General features: G+C 44.4%; 11 non-coding genes across 11 annotated transcripts; all 11 read left to right on the top strand.

The window, feature by feature from the left end:
- Positions 1-1,112: 1,112 nt before the first annotated feature.
- Positions 1,113-1,231, top strand: LOC148291793 (5S ribosomal RNA). Its single transcript, XR_015826665.1, has one exon. It is a non-coding gene; the product is annotated as a 5S ribosomal RNA (ribosomal RNA).
- Positions 1,232-1,984: 753 nt separating this feature from the next.
- Positions 1,985-2,103, top strand: LOC148291792 (5S ribosomal RNA). The gene has a single exon (XR_015827016.1). It is a non-coding gene; the product is annotated as a 5S ribosomal RNA (ribosomal RNA).
- A 753-nt stretch (positions 2,104-2,856) lies between these two features.
- On the top strand, positions 2,857-2,975 carry LOC148291791 (5S ribosomal RNA). The gene has a single exon (XR_015826814.1). It is a non-coding gene; the product is annotated as a 5S ribosomal RNA (ribosomal RNA).
- Positions 2,976-3,729: 754 nt separating this feature from the next.
- Positions 3,730-3,848, top strand: LOC148291790 (5S ribosomal RNA). The gene has a single exon (XR_015827645.1). It is a non-coding gene; the product is annotated as a 5S ribosomal RNA (ribosomal RNA).
- A 754-nt stretch (positions 3,849-4,602) lies between these two features.
- On the top strand, positions 4,603-4,721 carry LOC148291789 (5S ribosomal RNA). Its single transcript, XR_015827405.1, has one exon. It is a non-coding gene; the product is annotated as a 5S ribosomal RNA (ribosomal RNA).
- Positions 4,722-5,495: 774 nt separating this feature from the next.
- LOC148291788 (5S ribosomal RNA) lies at positions 5,496-5,614 on the top strand. The gene has a single exon (XR_015826846.1). It is a non-coding gene; the product is annotated as a 5S ribosomal RNA (ribosomal RNA).
- Positions 5,615-6,367: 753 nt separating this feature from the next.
- On the top strand, positions 6,368-6,486 carry LOC148291787 (5S ribosomal RNA). The gene has a single exon (XR_015827404.1). It is a non-coding gene; the product is annotated as a 5S ribosomal RNA (ribosomal RNA).
- A 753-nt stretch (positions 6,487-7,239) lies between these two features.
- Positions 7,240-7,358, top strand: LOC148291786 (5S ribosomal RNA). Its single transcript, XR_015826703.1, has one exon. It is a non-coding gene; the product is annotated as a 5S ribosomal RNA (ribosomal RNA).
- A 752-nt stretch (positions 7,359-8,110) lies between these two features.
- On the top strand, positions 8,111-8,229 carry LOC148291785 (5S ribosomal RNA). Its single transcript, XR_015827403.1, has one exon. It is a non-coding gene; the product is annotated as a 5S ribosomal RNA (ribosomal RNA).
- Positions 8,230-8,983: 754 nt separating this feature from the next.
- On the top strand, positions 8,984-9,102 carry LOC148291784 (5S ribosomal RNA). The gene has a single exon (XR_015827402.1). It is a non-coding gene; the product is annotated as a 5S ribosomal RNA (ribosomal RNA).
- An 8,777-nt stretch (positions 9,103-17,879) lies between these two features.
- On the top strand, positions 17,880-17,998 carry LOC148291783 (5S ribosomal RNA). The gene has a single exon (XR_015827589.1). It is a non-coding gene; the product is annotated as a 5S ribosomal RNA (ribosomal RNA).
- The last annotated feature ends 17 nt before the right edge of the window (positions 17,999-18,015 follow it).

Raw genomic sequence — 18,015 nt, 5'->3', positions numbered from 1 at the left:
TATTCAAGTTTAATTAGTTTCCAAGTTTCAATTATGGTTTTTGTTCTTATTCATTATGCTTATAAGTTAATATGCTAGTTTGAATGATTGATCACCATTTAGGCTTGCATGTTAGCTATCTTGGTTTGAATTAAGAGTATACACCATGCTTTAATTCGAATTGAACTATGAATAGGAAGAGTATGTATGGACATTCGACAACAGGGATTAGATACATACTTGGTTGTTTAAATTGTTCTTCTATGCTTAATGGGTTCCTAATGCTTAATTTTAGGTTAGACAACAAATGATCAAATTAGGGAATTAGGAACACAAGGTTATGACCACACACCATGGCTTAATCATACTTTAGCTAGAATCAATCCATTAATCTAATTGAACTTGGGAACTTATCTGCTTGAGTTAGTTATTTCTTCTTTCCTTGTTTTATTTATTTCCTTTATTTTTCATTTCTGTTTTGTGTAGGGAAAATGAATTGGATCATTCAATCACCAATCCTCGTGGGATCGACCTCGCACTTACATACGCTATACTACCGAACGGTTCGTGCACTTGCGAGTATCACAAGTTGGGGATGCAGCTTAATCCATTTTGGTGCAGCTGAAATCTACACAACAGCAACGCAATGAGTTTTACTCGCGACGCCGTTGCCTTCGAATCGTCGGTTCGTGGGGCCAATTCTGAGGTCGGAGCCCAGATCAGCGGTTTGCCCGATTTGCCGTTGCACGCGCGTCGGTCCAGCTCCTCTCCAATAACTTACGCCATCTGTCCTACATCACCCCGTGGAGCTCGTCTCCAATTAACCGAGCACCGCAAACGAACGAAAGCGAAAAAACAGCAGGACTCGACGCCCACTGCCGAAATTATTGGGGTTGTTCTTAACGTTGTCAGTTTTTTTGTTTTTTTTGTTTTGGTTCAATTATCGTAAGGTAGGCCCCACAGCCGATCGGAACCGGCAGTTCGGCAGGCCTGCGCGCGACACGTGGTAGGGGTGGCGACGACAAGGCTTGACAGGCCATGCCATTTCATGCGGGGGGCGTTGGATAGCCAACCCATGGTCATATGGCATGGCTCAAACGTGGTTTATATACTTTTAGGCGTTATAAGCTAACGGATGCGATCATACCAACTCACATGCACCGGATCCCATCAGAACTCCGAAGTTAAGCGAGTTTGGGCGAGAGTAGTACTAGGATGGGTGACCTCCCGGGAAGTCCTCGTGTTGCATCCCTTCTTTTTTTGCCTTGTTGACGTTTCAATTGTCGTGGGCGTTTGCTTTCCGTCATCTTATTCATCTGGATGTCTTTGTTTTATCACGACCCCTTGGCGCAGCGTGACAATCGGGGCACACTATGATTAAATACTCCTAGAAAGCCTAGGATTAACGAAGGAATTAAAATAGGAAAATAACACAGTTACCAAAAACTTCAAAAACTGGATTTCGGGCTAGTAAACGACGTCGGATGCCCGAAAAAGCCCACGACTCATGGCAACGCAATGAGTTTCACTCGCGACGCCGTTGCCTTCGAATCGACGGTTCGTGGGCCCAATTCTGAGGTCGGAGCCCAGATCAGCGGTTTGCCCGATTTTCCGTTGCACGCGCGTCGGTCCAGCTCCTCTCCAATAACTTACGCCATCTGTCCTACATCACCCCGTGGAGCTCGTCTCCAATTAACCGGGCACCGCAAATGAACGAAAGCGAAAAAACAGCAGGACTCGATGCCCACTGCCGAAATTATTGGGGTTGTTCTTAACGTTGTCAGTTTTTTTGTTTTTTTTGTTTTGGTTCAATTATCGTAAGGTAGGCCCCACAGCCGATCGGAACCGGCAGTTCGGCAGGCCTGCGCGCGACACGTGGTAGGGGTGGCGACGACAAGGCTTGACAGGCCATGCCATTTCATGCGGGGGGCATTGGATATCCAACCCATGGTCATATGGCATGGCTCAAACGTGGCTTATATACTTTTAGGCGTTATAAGCTAACGGATGCGATCATACCAACTCACATGCACCGGATCCCATCAGAACTCCGAAGTTAAGCGAGATTGGGCGAGAGTAGTACTAGAATGGGTGACCTCCCGGGAAGTCCTCGTGTTGCATCCCTTCTTTTTTTGCCTTGTTGACGTTTCAATTGTCGTGGGCGTTTGCTTTCCGTCATCTTATTCATCTGGATGTCTTTGTTTTATCACGACCCCTTGGCGCAGCGTGACAATCGGGGCACACTATGATTAAATACTCCTAGAAAGCCTAGGATTAACGAAGGAATTAAAATAGGAAAATAACACAGTTACCAAAAACTTCAAAAACTGGATTTCGGGCTAGTAAACGACGTCGGATGCCCGAAAAAGCCCACGACTCATGGCATCGCAATGAGTTTTGCTCGCGACGCCGTTGCCTTCGAATCGACGGTTCGTGGGCCCAATTCTGAGGTCGGAGCCCAGATCAGCGGTTTGCCCGATTTGCCGTTGCACGCGCGTCGGTCCAGCTCCTCTCCAATAACTTACGCCATCTGTCCTACATCACCCCGTGGAGCTCGTCTCCAATTAACCGGGAACCGCAAACGAACGAAAGCGAAAAAACAGCAGGACTCGACGCACACTGCCGAAATTATTGGGGTTGTTCTTAACGTTGTCAGCTTTTTTGTTTTTTTTGTTTTGGTTCAATTATCGTAAGGTAGGCCCCACAGCCGATCGGAACCGGCAGTTCGGCAGGCCTGCGCGCGACACGTGGTAGGGGTGGCGACGACAAGGCTTGACAGGCCATGCCATTTCATGCGGGGGGCGTTGGATAGCCAACCCATGGTCATATGGCATGGCTCAAACGTGGCTTATATACTTTTAGGCGTTATAAGCTAACGGATGCGATCATACCAACTCACATGCACCGGATCCCATTAGAACTCCGAAGTTAAGCGAGTGTGGGCGAGAGTAGTACTAGGATGGGTGACCTCCTGGGAAGTCCTCGTGTTGCATCCCTTCTTTTTTTGCCTTGTTGACGTTTCAATTGTCGTGGGCGTTTGCTTTCCGTCATCTTATTCATCTGGATGTCTTTGTTTTATCACGACCCCGTGGCGCAGCGTGACAATCGGGGCACACTATGATTAAATACTCCTAGAAAGCCTAGGATTAACGAAGGAATTAAAATAGGAAAATAACACAGTTACCAAAAACTTCAAAAACTGGATTTCGGGCTAGTAAACGACGTCGGATACCCGAAAAAGCCCACGACTCATGGCGACGCAATGAGTTTTACTCGCGACGCCGTTGCCTTCGAATCGACGGTTCGTGGGCCCAATTCTGAGGTCGGAGCCCAGATCAGCGGTTTGCCCGATTTGCCGTTGCACGCGCGTCGGTCCAGCTCCTCTCCAATAACTTACGCCATCTGTCCTACATCACCCCGTGGAGCTCGTCTCCAATTACCCGGGCACCGCAAACGAACGAAAGCGAAAAAACAACAGGACTCGACGCCCACTGCCGAAATTATTGGGGTTGTTCTTAACGTTGTCAGTTTTTTTGTTTTTTTTTGTTTTGGTTCAATTATCGTAAGGTAGGCCCCACAGCCGATCGGAACCGGCAGTTCAGCAGGCCTGCGCGCGACACATGGTAGGGGTGGCGACGACAAGGCCTGACAGGCCATGCCATTTCATGCGGGGGACGTTGGATAGCCAACCCATGGTCATATGGCATGGCTCAAACGTGGCTTATATACTTTTAGGCGTTATAAGCTAACGGATGCGATCATACCAACTCACATGCACCGGATCCCATCAGAACTCCGAAGTTAAGCGAGTTTGGGCGAGATTAGTACTAGGATGGGTGACCTCCTGGGAAGTCCTCGTGTTGCATCCCTTCTTTTTTTGCCTTGTTGACGTTTCAATTGTCGTGGGCGTTTGCTTTCCGTCATCTTATTCATCTGGATGTCTTTGTTTTATCACGACCCCGTGGCGCAGCGTGACAATCGGGGCACACTATGATTAAATACTCCTAGAAAGCCTAGGATTAACGAAGGAATTAAAATAGGAAAATAACACAGTTACCAAAAACTTCAAAAACTGGATTTCGGGCTAGTAAACGACGTCGGATGCCCGAAAAAGGCCACGACTCATGGCATCGCAATGAGTTTTACTCGCGACGCCGTTGCCTTCGAATCGACGGTTCGTGGGCCCAATTCTGAGGTCGGAGCCCAGATCAGGGGTTTGCCCGATTTGCCGTTGCACGCGCGTCGGTCCAGCTCCTCTCCAATAACTTACGCCATCTGTCCTACATCACCCCGTGGAGCTCGTCTCCAATTAACCGGGCACCGCAAACGAACGAAAGCGAAAAAACAACAGGACTCGACGCCCACTGCCGAAATTATTGGGGTTGTTCTAAACGTTGTCAGTTTTTTTGTTTTTTTTTGTTTTGGTTCAATTATCATAAGGTAGGCCCCACAGCCGATCGGAACCGGCAGTTCGGCAGGCCTGCGCGCGACACATGGTAGGGGGGGCGACGACAAGGCCTGACAGGCCATGCCATTTCATGCGGGGGGCGTTGGATAGCCAACCCATGGTCATATGGCATGGCTCAAACGTGGCTTATATACTTTTAGGCGTTATAAGCTAACGGATGCGATCATACCAACTCACATGCACCGGATCCCATCAGAACTCCGAAGTTAAGCGAGTTTGGGCGAGAGTAGTACTAGGATGGGTGACCTCCTGGGAAGTCCTCGTGTTGCATCCCTTCTTTTTTTGCCTTGTTGACGTTTCAATTGTCGTGGGCGTTTGCTTTCCGTCATCTTATTCATCTGGATGTCTTTGTTTTATCACGACCCCGTGGCGCAGCGTGACAATCGGGGCACACTATGATTAAATACTCCTAGAAAGCCTAGGATTAACGAAGGAATTAAAATAGGAAAATAACACAGTTACCAAAAACTTCAAAAACTGGATTTCGGGCTAGTAAACGACGTCGGATGCCCGAAAAAGCCCACGACTCATGGCAGCGCAATGAGTTTTACTCGCGACGCCGTTGCCTTCGAATCGACGGTTCGTGGGCCCAATTCTGAGGTCGGAGCCCAGATCAGCGGTTTGCCCGATTTGCCGTTGCACGCGCGTCGGTCCAGCTCCTCTCCATTAACTTACGCCATCTGTCCTACATCACCCCGTGGAGCTCGTCTCCAATTAACCGGGCACCGCAAACGAACGAAAGCGAAAAAACAACAGGACTCGACGCCCACTGCCGAAATTATTGGGGTTGTTCTTAACGTTGTCAGTTTTTTTGTTTTTTTTTGTTTTGGTTCAATTATCGTAAGGTAGGCCCCACAGCCGATCGGAACCGGCAGTTCGGCAGGCCTGCATGCGACACATGGTAGGGGTGGTGACGACAAGGCCTGACAGACCATGCCATTTCATGCGACGGCATCCCATTTCATGCGGGGGGCGTTGGATAGCCAACCCATGGTCATATGGCATGGTTCAAACGTGGCTTATATACTTTTAGGCGTTATAAGCTAACGGATGCGATCATACCAACTCACATGCACCGGATCCCATCAGAACTCCGAAGTTAAGCGAGTGTGGGCGAGTGTAGTACTAGGATGGGTGACCTCCTGGGAAGTCCTCGTGTTGCATCCCTTCTTTTTTTGCCTTGTTGACGTTTCAATTGTCGTGGGCGTTTGCTTTCCGTCATCTTATTCATCTGGATGTCTTTGTTTTATCACGACCCCGTGGCGCAGCGTGACAATCGGGGCACACTATGATTAAATACTCCTAGAAAGCCTAGGATTAACGAAGGAATTAAAATAGGAAAATAACACAGTTACCAAAAACTTCAAAAACTGGATTTCGGGCTAGTAAACGACGTCGGATGCCCGAAAAAGCCCACGACTCATGGCAGCGCAATGAGTTTTACTTGCGACGCCGTTGCCTTCGAATCGACGGTTCGTGGGCCCAATTCTGAGGTCGGAGCCCAGATCAGCGGTTTGCCCGATTTGCCGTTGCACGCGCGTCGGTCCAGCTCCTCTCCATTAACTTACGCCATCTGTCCTACATCACCCCGTGGAGCTCGTCTCCAATTAACCGGGAACCGCAAACGAACGAAAGCGAAAAAACAGCAGGACTCGACGCCCACTGCCGAAATTATTGGGGTTGTTCTTAACGTTGTCAGCTTTTTTGTTTTTTTTGTTTTGGTTCAATTATCGTAAGGTAGGCCCTACAGCCGATCGGAACCGGCAGTTCGGCAGGCCTGCGGGCGACACGTGGTAGGGGTGGCGACGACAAGGCTTGACAGGCCATGCCATTTCATACGGGGGGCGTTGGATAGCCAACCCATGGTCATATGGCATGGCTCAGACGTGGCTTATATACTTTTAGGCGTTATAAGCTAACGGATGCGATCATACCAACTCACATGCACCGGATCCCATCAGAACTCCGAAGTTAAGCGAGTTTGGGCGAGAGTAGTACTAGGATGGGTGACCTCCTGGGAAGTCCTCGTGTTGCATCCCTTCTTTTTTTGCCTTGTTGACGTTTCAATTGTCGTGGGCGTTTGCTTTCCGTCATCTTATTCATCTGGATGTCTTTGTTTTATCACGACCCCTCGGCGCAGCGTGACAATCGGGGCACACTATGATTAAATACTCCTAGAAAGCCTAGGATTAACGAAGGAATTAAAATTGGAAAATAACACAGTTACCAAAAACTTCAAAAACTGGATTTCGGGCTAGTAAACGACGTCGGATGCCCGAAAAAGCCCACGACTCATGGCAACGCAATGAGTTTTACTCGCGACGCCGTTGCCTTCGAATCGACGGTTCGTGGGCCCAATTCTGAGTTCGGAGCCCAGATCAGCGGTTTGCCCGATTTGCCGTTGCACGCGCGTCGGTCCAGCTCCTCTCCAATAACTTACGCCATCTGTCCTACATCACCCCGTGGAGCTCGTCTCCAATTAACCGGGAACCGCAAACGAACGAAAGTGAAAAAACAGCAGGACTCGACGCCCACTGCCGAAATTATTGGGGTTGTTCTTAACGTTGTCAGCTTTTTTGTTTTTTTTGTTTTGGTTCAATTATCGTAAGGTAGGCCCCACAGCCGATCGGAACCGGCAGTTCGGCAGGCCTGCGCGCGACACGTGGTAGGGGTGGCGACGACAAGGCTTGACAGGCCATGCCATTTCATGCGGGGGGCGTTGGATAGCCAACCCATGGTCATATGGCATGGCTCAAACGTGGCTTATATACTTTTAGGCGTTATAAGCTAACGGATGCGATCATACCAACTCACATGCACCGGATCCCATCAGAACTCCGAAGTTAAGCGAGTGTGGGCGAGAGTAGTACTAGGATGGGTGACCTCCTGGGAAGTCCTCGTGTTGCATCCCTTCTTTTTTTGCCTTGTTGACGTTTCAATTGTCGTGGGCGTTTGCTTTCCGTCATCTTATTCATCTGGATGTCTTTGTTTTATCACGACCCCTTGGCGCAGCGTGACAATCGGGGCACACTATGATTAAATACTCCTAGAAAGCCTAGGATTAACGAAGGAATTAAAATAGGAAAATAACACAGTTACCAAAAACTTCAAAAACTGGATTTCGGGCTAGTAAACGACGTCGGATACCCGAAAAAGCCCACGACTCATGGCGACGCAATGAGTTTTACTCGCGACGCCGTTGCCTTCGAATCGATGGTTCGGGGGCCCAATTCTGAGGTCGGAGCTCAGATCAGCGGTTTGCCCGATTTGCCGTTGCACGCGTCGGTCCAGCTCCTCTCCAATAACTTACGCCATCTGTCCTACATCACCCCGTGGAGCTCGTCTCCAATTAACCGGGCACCGCAAACGAACGAAAGCGAAAAAACAACAGGACTCGACGCCCACTGCCGAAATTATTGGGGTTGTTCTTAACGTTGTCAGTTTTTTTGTTTTTTTTTGTTTTGGTTCAATTATCGCAAGGTAGGCCCCACAGCCGATCGGAACCGGCAGTTCGGCAGGCCTGCGCGCGACACGTGGTAGGGGTGGCGACGACAAGGCCTGACAGGCCATGCCATTTCATGCGGGGGGCGTTGGATAGCCAACCCATGGTCATATGGCGTGGCTCAAACGTGGCTTATATACTTTTAGGCGTTATAAGCTAACGGATGCGATCATACCAACTCACATGCACCGGATCCCATCAGAACTCCGAAGTTAAGCGAGTTTGGGCGAGAGTAGTACTAGGATGGGTGACCTCCTGGGAAGTCCTCGTGTTGCATCCCTTCTTTTTTTGCCTTGTTGACGTTTCAATTGTCGTGGGCGTTTGCTTTCCGTCATCTTATTCATCTGGATGTCTTTGTTTTATCACGACCCCTCGGCGCAGCGTGACAATCGGGGCACACTATGATTAAATACTCCTAGAAAGCCTAGGATTAACGAAGGAATTAAAATAGGAAAATAACACAGTTACCAAAAACTTCAAAAACTGGATTTCGGGCTAGTAAACGACGTCGGATGCCCGAAAAAGCCCACGACTCATGGCAGCGCAATGAGTTTTACTCGCGACGCCGTTGCCTTCGAATCGACGGTTCGTGGGCCCAATTCTGAGGTCGGAGCCCAGATCAGCGGTTTGCGCGATTTGCCGTTGCACGCGCGTCGGTCCAGCTCCTCTCCAATAACTTACGCCATCTGTCCTACATCACCCCGTGGAGCTCGTCTCCAATTAACCGGGCACCGCAAACGAACGAAAGCGAAAAAACAACAGGACTCGACGCCCACTGCCGAAATTATTGGGGTTGTTCTTAACGTTGTCAGTTTTTTTGTTTTTTTTTGTTTTGGTTCAATTATCGTAAGGTAGGCCCCACAGCCGATCGGAACCGGCAGTTCGGCAGGCCTGCGCGCGACACATGGTAGGGGTGGCGACGACAAGGCCTGACAGGCCATGCCATTTCATGCGGGGGGCGTTGGATAGCCAACTCATGGTCATATGGCATGGCTCAAACGTGGCTTATATACTTTTAGGCGTTATAAGCTAACGGATGCGATCATACCAACTCACATGCACCGGATCCCATCAGAACTCCGAAGTTAAGCGAGTTTGGGCGAGAGTAGTACTAGGATGGGTGACCTCCTGGGAAGTCCTCGTGTTGCATCCCTTCTTTTTTTGCCTTGTTGACGTTTCAATTGTCGTGGGCGTTTGCTTTCCGTCATCTTATTCATCTGGATGTCTTTGTTTTATCACGACCCCGTGGCGCAGCGTGACAATCGGGGCACACTATGATTAAATACTCCTAGAAAGCCTAGGATTAACGAAGGAATTAAAATAGGAAAATAACACAGTTACCAAAAACTTCAAAAACTGGATTTCGGGCTAGTAAACGACGTCGGATGCCCGAAAAAGTCCACGACTCATGGCAACGCTATGAGTTTTACTCGCGACGCCGTTGCCTTCGAATCGACGGTTCGTGGGCCCAATTCTGAGGTCGGAGCCCAGATCAGCGGTTTGCCCGATTTGCCGTTGCACGCGCGTCGGTCCAGCTCCTCTCCAATAACTTACGCCATCTGTCCTACATCACCCCGTGGAGCTCGTCTCCAATTAACCGGGCACCGCAAACGAACGAAAGCAAAAAAACAACAGGACTCGACGCCCACTGCCGAAATTATTGGGGTTGTTCTTAACGTTGTCAGTTTTTTTGTTTTTTTTTGTTTTGGTTCAATTATCGTAAGGTAGGCCCCACAGCCGATCGGAACCGGCAGTTCGGCAGGCCTGCGCGCGACACATGGTAGGGGTGGCGACGACAAGGCCTGACAGGCCATGCCATTTCATGCGACGGCATCCCATTTCATGCGGGGGGCGTTGGATAGCCAACCCATGGTCATATGGCATGGCTCAAATGTGGCTTATATACTTTTAGGCGTTATAAGCTAACGGATGCGATCATACCAACTCACATGCACCGGATCCCATCAGAACTCCGAATAGGCTTGCATGTTAGCTATCTTGGTTTGAATTAAGAGTATACACCATGCTTTAATTCGAATTGAACTATGAATAGGAAGAGTATGTATGGACATTCGACAACAGGGATTAGATACATACTTGGTTGTTTAAATTGTTCTTCTATGCTTAATGGGTTCCTAATGCTTAATTTTAGGTTAGACAACAAATGATCAAATTAGGGAATTAGGAACACAAGGTTATGACCACACACCATGGCTTAATCATACTTTAGCTAGAATCAATCCATTAATCTAATTGAACTTGGGAACTTATCTGCTTGAGTTAGTTATTTCTTCTTTCCTTGTTTTATTTATTTCCTTTATTTTTCATTTCTGTTTTGTGTAGGGAAAATGAATTGGATCATTCAATCACCAATCCTCGTGGGATCGACCTCGCACTTACATACGCTATACTACCGAACGGCTCGTGCACTTGCGAGTATCACAAGTTGAGGATGCAGCTTAATCCATTTTGGTGCAGCTGAAATCTACACAACAAGTTTTTGGCGCCGTTGCCGGGGATCGGTAACATTGTTTGATTCTATTTGGCTTTCCTACTTTATTATTATTATTATTATTTTCTTAACTGGACAATTTCAAGTTTTAAAGTTAATGACGTTAATGGAAAAGTTGTGTTTGTAGTCCAACAGAAAAGGACAATTGCCCAACAAGCAAGAGAACTGGGTTTAAGTCCCAGCTTACACAACCCATTGGTGCTTGTTGCTTTGAAGCATGGAATTGGACTTGTGTTGATTTTTCCTTTTCATTTTTAGTTTTTTTTTATATTTCGTAATCCTTTAATTCCGTTTCAAGTTTTTGTGTGTGTTTGTTTTAGCAATGTAAATAGCTCAATAAAAATGGAGAGAGATGGCAACTTCAAAGATAGGAAGTGTGGAGTAGTGGGAGAAGTCGCGACCTCCAAATGCATCACGCTCGACCTAATCGCTTCAAGGGGGAGCATTTCAATCCTTTCTCTTTACTTGTTATTATTTTAAATTTATGTTTCTTTTTTATAAAAATTTAAAAAATAAAATAAATTTAAAATTTAAAAAAAGGATTTTTCATATGAGCCGACTTATGGTAACCCCAGTGAGCACTTCCGTTAATACAGTGTCTAGGAGTTCTTTAGGCGACACCTTCGGTGTCTAAGAAGTTTGGGTTTTAAGCGGGACCATTGTGACCCCTCCAACCTTCCCGGATCCCCTGGCTGTGTTTTCTGAGGCCCTTAACTGGTCATCCGTGAGTTGCTTGTATATTGTGTGTTTTTAAATTAAGTTTTTTTTATTTTCCTTGTTTTCTTTTCTGTTGAGTCTTTGTTTTTGTTTTGTTATGTTATTTTATTTATTTATTTACGTGGTATGGTTAGTTAGTTTATTTCTGAGTGTTAAAACACAATTTTATTTCAAACGCTGCATTAAAAAAAAAAAATTTAAAAAAAAAAAAAAAAAAAAAAAAAAAAAAACTTCTTCTTCTTCTTCTTCTTCATCTTCATCTTCATCATCATCATGGCTTGCCTCTATTTTCTCGCACTTGTAGAATCTGTAGCAGCTCCACATGGTCCTCATTCTTTCTCTGCAGTGCTTCCACATGCTGATTGGCACAGTAAAGCCGCTTCTGCAAGTCTGCCACCATAGCCTTCAAGGAAGCCACTTCCTCGCTCAGCGCGGCACACTCACGTGTCCTCGCCAGTAATCGCATGCCCAAATTGGTAGCCGAGACCGCATGGAGCACAGATAAAGTGTGGGACTCCTCTACTGCCACCTTGTCCGACCGCTGTGTCACATGCAGATGATCTGCCGGTGTGAGTATACTGCCAATCATGCCACCCAGCAGCACTGCTCTGTTCGGCCTTGCCTCAACAAAGTTCGGTATTGCCTCAGTAAAGTTTGAGGCCGTGCCGTGATGATATGTGGAGTTTGGGAAGACAGGAGTTGGAGGAGCCCTTGTCTGGGCATTCGGTGGTGCAAGTGAGAGCTCAAGGTTGAGATCATCAAGGTGAGTGCATGAGGATGCCATTTTTTTTGTTTCTGGATTTTTTGATGTTTTTCCTTGAGTTGCAGGAAGAAATGCTGGGTATCATCCGCTTGCAGAGGTGTGGTTTAAATAGACATATGCTGATGAGAGAGAGCCAACACCATTTCGGATTTCCCGGGCATGCTCGACCTAATCGCTTCAAGGGGGAGCACCTTTACTTTACTTTTCTTTTTTTTTTCCTCCGTGTTTTCTGGTGTTTAATGTTTTTGCCCGTTACTTTCATTTTCTAGTGCTTTGTGTTTTTGCCTTTCCCTTTCGGCTATCATCTTTGTCTTATTTTAGTTAGGGAAATGTGTTTTCTTTTCCGTTTGTCGTCTTTGTTTTATTTTAGTTGGGAAGTGTGTTTTCTTTTTCTTTTTCTTTTTCTTTCTGCAACCTTACTCTTTTATTTCCGAAACAAAATAACGAAAATACAAAAACAACAAAATAAAATAAAAACAACAATAATGCAGTAGGAAATCATTTCTTCTCGGTGCTTGGTGTCTCGACCATTGGAGCTTTGAGTTTGGCCCTCTGGCTGTCCTCTTCCGGGGCTTCACGCACAGCTTCTTGGGGCTCACCACTTGAGCTCCCAAAGATCGCAATCTTAGCTTGAGCGTAACTACTCTCACGATCTGCTTGCTTGCGTTTACCCGGTCGGTCTAGGTCCTCCAGCTGTTTTCGCATGTCGCGAGAGTACAACTCTACCATTTTTGATAGGTTTTTATTCTCGTCCCGCAATACTTCTAGCTGGTGTCGATTCACCTCCACTATCCTTGACCTCTCCCTTTTCAAGCTTTTTATAGCAGTCTGACACTCCTCAACCATACTTCGCTCCGCCGCCAACTGACCTTTCAGCACCTCTACCTCATGGGACTTCGCAAGTAGGCGATGACCCAAACTTGCGACTGTTGTTGTACTCTGCACGCTCAGTGCCAGGGCATCGCTCACGACCCGGTTGTCATCCCTTGTCCCCAGAACACGTATATCTTTAGGAGTCACTAAATTTCTAGCCACTCCAATGGCAACATCGTTGTCCAGGAGTATTGAGTCAGTTACTGTCACAGGCCCCCGTGCGGAAGCAAAGTAGGGCATCCATACTGGTGCCGCTGCTTGGCCTCGTGTCTGAGTCGGTGGAGCTAGGTTGAGATCCAACGAAAATGGGTAGTTAGAGGCCATTTGATTTCTCACTCTCTTTTCTTCTTTCTTTCTTTTCTCTTTTGTGTGTTTTTGAGTTTGCGTTTTTTTTTTCACCCTTTCTTATAGACTTAGTCTTTGACAAACCCTAGCCATTGTAGCATCTGAGCATTTTCTGAATCTCCAGCATTCCTTGAGTCCCACAACCTTCTCGCCTTCCAACCATACCCAACTCATTTATCACGACGTGTCTTTTCTGAACGAACGCGTTCAGTAAAGTCTTCGCGCCTTTCCATGAGCCCGTAATTTTTGCTTGTGGAGCCTGCGGCGCCTCTTTGCGTCGACACGTGTCTCGCCCTGTCTGTTGGTCCCTTACACTGAACCGAGACATCATGATCCATGTTAAAATCCCGCTCTTTGTGTTGCTAATCACGGTTCGATAGTTTGTTTTTACAAACTAAATAATAATAAAAAGCCGGAATTGAAAACAAATTGTGGGTCGGGTTTCACTTTAGTTTGGGTTTCAAAGTGGGTTAAATTCACCATGGTTTGTGTTTCGAAATTGTGGGCTTTGGGCTTCAAAATTTTTTTGGGTTTCAGAATTGTGTGATTAGGGTTTACTGTTTCATTTTTTTTTGTTTGTTTGTTTGTGTTGTAATTTTTATTTTATAATTATTTTGTTTTTGTTTTCTTTTGTGATTTTGTGATATTTTTTTATTTGCTTTAATACCTTTCATTTGTTGTTATGACATTGTTTGTGGCTAATTTTTAAACATTGAGGACAATGCTCATTTCTAGGTTTGGGGGTATTGGAGTTTAGCAAGTAAACTTGGTTTTTCTTAAAATTTAAAAAAAAAAAAAATTTAAATTTCTTTCTTGTTTTGAATCTTGTTTAGTCACTTTCCGAACACATTTGATGAGATTGTGATAAATGTTTGCATGACTTAAATGAAAATTGAATTTTATTTATTATTTATTTTGTTTTCCTTGTAAATTTTTATTGTAAAAAAAAATTAATTAATTAATTAATTTGGCATCGTTCTAGCATGACATGTTCGAAACCTTCTTTGCACTTGCCATTTGTTTCATAATTTTCCAATTAAAGGATTTGCATGATCTAAAGAATTGTATCAAGCATAAATTAGACTTATATAACCATATAATGTGAGCTTTTGAGCCTTGTGCTTCATTTCATGAATGTTATACACATACTCTTATTTTCTTGTCATCAAAGTTGTTGTTTGATCTCATTATTCATTGATTTGGTTGATCACTTAAAAGTCATTCATTCTTATGCAATTTGATTTCATGACATTTAAGAAGTGATATTAAGGCCCTCTTTGGATCGTTTGTGCCTTTCAAGCTAACCTTATGCATGCTTAAGCATGATTTTCCATTGTTAACCATTTTGAGCCTACATGTAAACCTTTTCTTTCATTTTACCAATTATATTTCCTCGCCTTAGCCCGAAAAACAAATATTTACCTTTCTAAGGAACTCATGAGCTCTAATTCGGATGTGTTTTTCATGCTAAGTTTGGGAAGGGATATTACATAGAAGAAAAAAAGAAAAAAAAAGAAAATCACACAATTGGTGAAAGAAAAGAAAAGAAAAAAGTTATGATTAAATGGTAGTTGAATGAAATTTTGTTTTTGGGTTTCATTGGTGTTTGGAAAGGAGTTTAAATCATTGTAAATGAAGGTATAAGGAGTTTTGATCGTGTAAAAGAAAAAATCTAATCGTGATGATTCGAAGTCTTGTAAACAATTGTTTTATGCTCTTATATTTTGAGTTTCTTGGACTTTGTTTTATCCATACCCTTCATTTCTTACTCACCTTACACCCTTGGCCCCATTACAACCTATGCTAAAGACCTAAATTGATCTTAAATGTCATGTGGTTGAATTGCATTTATTTTTCTACTTTTAAGTGTTTGGCATCCTTCTTGAGATCATATTAATGCAAGTTCTTCATCTTTCTATTGCGAGTTAAGTCCCTTATGGTTTAACTCTAATCTCATGTTTATAACTGAGTGTTGCATTGTAGCCCTCTTCCGAGTGATTCATTTGTGACAGGACAACTTCGGTGAGATTTGAAGTTGCATTTGTGCTTGGTATGATTTTTGAAATTGTGTGAAAACTAAGATTGGGGAATTTGTTGCATTTGGCTATCACACTAATACACTTTGAACATGTTATGTTTTGAACTTTGCCGCCTTGTAAATAATGTCTAAAATTGAGCTTTTAAACTTTTGAGTCATGTGCATGAGTCATTTCTCTTCATAAAATGTTCGGAAAGATTGTTTTGAGTTTTTATTTATTTATTTTTATTTTTATTTTTGTTTTGTTTTTGTAATTATTTTTGTTTTTGTGTTTCTTTTATTTTTGCTTAAGGACTAACAAATCTAATAAGTTTTCTAACCACTTTGTTTTGTAGAGTTAGTAAAACGTTTGTGGGTATCGTTTCTGTTAAACCCTCAGGAGACACAACTCCTCCTACTAGGGATGCCTAGAGGTTTAAAGGCTTGTTGCATTCGCTCAATGCAATCGAGTTACCTACGAAAGTGGTCTAGTTAACTTCTTGTTTTGTTTTTAACTTTATTTTGTGTTGTTTTGCTCGAGGACTAGCAAAATCTAGGTTTGGGGGTATTTGATCGGTTCATAATTGTATATCATTTTGTACCCTTCTAGCTTATGATTTGGTTATGTTTTTGAGTTAAACTTGTGCTTTTAATCCTTTTTGTGTTTATCTTTCAGTTCATTGAGCTTTAGGTAATAATGATGGCTTTGGATAGTAAATGATGCAATCCATGCATGTTAGGGCCTAATTTGGATGAATGGATGAAGAGCTTAAAGACAAACTCAATTTTGGCTACAGTCCCCTGCCAGCCCAGTTTCGTAGGTCATATTGCAAGCTTTGTTTCAGCAACCTACATAGCTCGGATGAGGCCACATTCTTCATGAAAGTTGTTCCAATGGGTGGGTAATATAACATATCCAAAATTCAGCCCTATTGGATAAATATGGAGTCTGTTACCTAGCAAACACAGAGCCATGCTCAGGATGGATTTTATCAGCGCGCAAAATGAGTTAGCAATTTGTTTTGGCCTTAACTTCCTCCTCCGACCTTGGATTGGCCCAAATGATATATGGCTGGAAAGAAGACATTCTGAACTTCAAGTTTGAGGGCTTAAAGTCTTAATTTGCTTAAGGGAAGCCCAATTCGTAAGCCCTTGAAGTTGCTGGTCATGCTGACCTCAGGATGAGCTATTATTTCTGGTTGGAAGCTTGGTCATGGTGACATGAAGATGAGCTAGGGCTGCTGGTGGGATTTATTAGTGAAGTGCATCAACCATTTCAGATTTTATAATGGAAGTGTTGTATGCATTAGTGAAGTGCATCAACCATTTCAGATTTTATAAAACAAAGTGTTGTATGCATTAGCCATACTTAATTCAGATTTTCAGCTTCCTTAGGCCTATATATAGTGAGGTTTCCCAAGCTTGTAAACACACCCCAAGGGAGGGGAGCTCTCAAACACTTCTCTAGAGCTCCCTTCCCTTCTCTCCCTCAAATTCTCTTAGTTTTGCTTTCTAGTTCTCAATTCTAGCTTTCTTTAATGTTTTCTTAGTTGTAATTTATTTTTCTTGTAATGTACATTCTTTCTTAAGTATTCAAGTTTAATTAGTTTCCAAGTTTCAATTATGGTTTTTGTTCTTATTCATTATGCTTATAAGTTAATATGCTAGTTTGAATGATTGATCACCATTTAGGCTTGCATGTTAGCTATCTTGGTTTGAATTAAGAGTATACACCATGCTTTAATTCGAATTGAACTATGAATAGGAAGAGTATGTATGGACATTCGACAACAGGGATTAGATACATACTTGGTTGTTTAAATTGTTCTTCTATGCTTAATGGGTTCCTAATGCTTAATTTTAGGTTAGACAACAAATGATCAAATTAGGGAATTAGGAACACAAGGTTATGACCACACACCATGGCTTAATCATACTTTAGCTAGAATCAATCCATTAATCTAATTGAACTTGGGAACTTATCTGCTTGAGTTAGTTATTTCTTCTTTCCTTGTTTTATTTATTTCCTTTATTTTTCATTTCTGTTTTGTGTAGGGAAAATGAATTGAATCATTCAATCACCAATCCTCGTGGGATCGACCTCGCACTTACATACGCTATACTACCGAACGGCTCGTGCACTTGCGAGTATCACAAGTTGAGGATGCAGCTTAATCCATTTTGGTGCAGCTGAAATCTACACAACAGCAACGCAATGAGTTTTACTCGCGACGCCGTTGCCTTCGAATCGACGGTTCGTGGGCCCAATTCTGAGGTCGGAGCCCAGATCAGCGGTTTGCCCGATTTGCCGTTGCACGCGCGTCGGTCCAGCTCCTCTCCAATAACTTACGCCATCTGTCCTACATCACCCCGTGGAGCTCGTCTCCAATTAACCGGGCACCGCAAACGAACGAAAGCGAAAAAACAACAGGACTCGACGCCCACTGCCGAAATTATTGGGGTTGTTCTTAACGTTGTCAGTTTTTTTGTTTTTTTTTGTTTTGGTTCAATTATCGTAAGGTAGGCCCCACAGCCGATCGGAACCGGCAGTTCGGCAGGCCTGCGCGCGACACATGGTAGGGGGGGCGACGACAAGGCCTGACAGGCCATGCCATTTCATGCGGGGGGCGTTGGATAGCCAACCCATGGTCATATGGCATGGCTCAAACGTGGCTTATATACTTTTAGGCGTTATAAGCTAACGGATGCGATCATACCAACTCACATGCACCGGATCCCATCAGAACTCCGAAGCTAAGCGAGTTTGGGCGAGAGTAGTACTAGGATGGGTGACCTCCTGGGAAGTCCTCGTGTTGCATCCCTTCTTTTTTTGCCTTGT

The sequence above is a fragment of the Prunus avium genome, chromosome 8, assembly GCF_965620075.1.
Source record: "Prunus avium chromosome 8, drPruAviu1.hap1.1, whole genome shotgun sequence".
Taxonomy (NCBI): domain Eukaryota; kingdom Viridiplantae; phylum Streptophyta; class Magnoliopsida; order Rosales; family Rosaceae; genus Prunus; species Prunus avium.
This window is presented reverse-complemented; position numbering and strand designations above follow the sequence as displayed.